The 2,591-nt window shown below is 29.9% G+C and overlaps 1 long non-coding RNA gene across 1 annotated transcript; it reads right to left on the reverse strand.

Annotated features, from left to right (window-relative positions):
- Positions 1 to 425: 425 nt before the first annotated feature.
- On the reverse strand, positions 426 to 1,361 carry LOC107955549 (uncharacterized). The gene is made up of 2 exons (XR_001700017.2): positions 1,163 to 1,361; positions 426 to 713 (listed from the first exon to the last, which is right to left on the reverse strand). It is a non-coding gene; the product is annotated as an uncharacterized lncRNA (long non-coding RNA).
- Between the last annotated feature and the right edge of the window lie 1,230 nt (positions 1,362 to 2,591).

Genomic DNA, 2,591 nt, shown 5'->3' on the forward strand with positions numbered 1-2,591 from the left:
GTGCTCGATTTAGAGTATATATTAATAGTTATTAATTTTTGAATGAGAAAATGTCAGAATGTCAAGGTAGTAGACTGTCACATCTCATTAGTTAATATTTTAGCTGGAATGATAAGCAAGTTGAAACGAGTATGAGGCTTGAATGTCATGGATGTATTTTTTTAATGATTATATGTTTGATGCTTTGTTTGCACTCAGCCTTCGAGCTCTAACCTAACTAGTGGCCATGAGTGGCACGGGGCCATCCGGATACCCAATTATTTGAGCAGCATGTGCAATCTAACAAGTATGACAAGTTTGATATGCAAGCGATTTGGTTATGTAGATTTAATGACTCATGATTTAATTATTCGATACTTGTAAGGCCCAATTTTTATCCGGGCTTACACCAAAAAAATTAAAAAAGAAAAACAACAAACACAAAATAAAATTAAAGTCTAAATATTTATAATAAATGTCCAAATTTTACACACCATCAGGCCAAGAAAAAAAAAGTAGCCCAAATACATTTTCTACCCAAATTCCAAATCCCCAAACCCAATAAAAATTAGCCCAAATAACCCATTGCCCTAGGACCAATACACCCAAAAGTAATGTTAGCAGCTAGAGAATGCTAAAATATTCTGGAATAAACTAGAGGGTCAGCTTCACACGAGAGACCCTCGCGCTCAGACTCCACGTCACCCGGGCTCATCTCCTCCGTACGGCCATCCCTGCATTAGAATACACGAGAAGAAATGCTAACAGAATACAACAGATGACAACAAATAAAATGTATTTTATTTTTTATTTTTACTCTATAAATTTGGCTATAAAAGCCGATGATTGTACTCCAAAAGGACTTACGCATACTGTATCTGTACACACGCACAGAGAATAGAGAAAAAGCAATTTAAGATTAGCAAAGGTGATTTCAAGCCTTCTTTTGTCCTCTCTTATGATTTCTTTTTTTAGTTTATTTTTTTTCATTTGGTTCGGATTTTTTTTAGTATGTGAGTCAATCCCAATGAAAGCCCGAATACTTCAGAAATACTGAGGTAAAGGCGAGGGAACAAATAGTGTTGAATCTTTGCTTTATGAACCTATCTTCGTTTTTTTTAAAAAAATAATGTGAGATTTGAAGTTTTTTTTTTAAATAAAAAAGGGAGGAAGAAATACTTACCAAATTTCTCTAGGCATGGTCGAGCGCCTTCAATGAAGAGGATGGGTACTATCTGCATGCTGTTGATCACCAAAACAATGGTGGTTTGGCTGCTAGCAAAAGAAACCCTAGAAATTTACTTTCAAGGCTATGATTTTCGGCTAAAAAATGGGCCTGCGTTTGAGATGGGAAATGGGGAAGGAAAGGTTTTAAATAACCTTTTAACAAAGCAGTGATGTTTGCATAAATAAAGGCCCACGTGTCAACTCATTTGACAGGCCCAGTCTGCGCATTATCACTCAAAAATGGGGAATTTTGGTGGCGGGTCCTTTCCCTTGCGCACAATATTCAATTGACGCCCAATTTGCTTACCTTATGTTTTAAAATTTGGCCTTCTAATTTGTGTGTTGTTTCATTTTGATCTGCGGTTCACTGCAGTATTGTGTGGGCGCGAGATATTTACAATTCCAGTCCCCGCATATTTGTGCGCATAACACATTGACCCTATTTTGCAATTATTTATTTGTAAATTGTTTCTCCTATTTTAACTTTATTTCAATTAAGTCTTATCCTCATTATTTCATTTACTGCACATAAAATTTCTTTTACATGCTAGATTATTGATTGTGATATTTTGTTGCTTTGGTAATTGAATTTCGTTTTAAAAAAAAAACATTATAATGATCTTTTTATTTATTCTATTATTTTAATAATTGGTGTGTTATTGGTGGTAAAATTTATTTTAGTTTATGTATGCTGTTAATTCTATGTTATTTTATTCTTTCCTAAAAAATTTTTATTCGCATATTTTAATATTTATATTTTAATGTTCATTTAAATTGTTATTAAACGTATATTTAGTACTTTCATGCATTATTGAAGCCATATTGTTTTTATTCATATAATTTTTAATAGATTTGTACATAATTATGTTTTAAATTCGTTACATATATAATTTATGTTAATATTAAGTTCTTAAAATTCATATTTTAACTTAATGATATTCTGACATACAATTATTTTTAAAATATCTCCATATATACATTACCCATATTAAATTATTTTTTTAGTGCATATTATTATTTTCATAAAACCTTACGTAAATATTTTTTTCTTCCCTATGTATATACATTTTTCTTTAGAAATTATTTATATGTATACTGCATTTCTTGTAAGAATTATATTTTAAATTATATAATTTATTTATTGAATACTCTCATATTATCCTTATGTATGTATTATTCATATATTCCATCACTCTAAATCAATTTGTTACATGTAAAATTATATATTATTTGCTTCCAAATTCCCTTTATAAATATAATCTTATAAATATATATATCACTAAATTTGTGTGTAAATATAGTTTTGCCTTTTGTATATGACCTTGTCTTTTAGAAATTTTTGTTACATATATATAACTTATATATTTACTTTGTTTCTTTCATAC

Source organism: Gossypium hirsutum, chromosome A07 (assembly GCF_007990345.1).
Source record: "Gossypium hirsutum isolate 1008001.06 chromosome A07, Gossypium_hirsutum_v2.1, whole genome shotgun sequence".
In the NCBI taxonomy this organism is placed as follows: domain Eukaryota; kingdom Viridiplantae; phylum Streptophyta; class Magnoliopsida; order Malvales; family Malvaceae; genus Gossypium; species Gossypium hirsutum.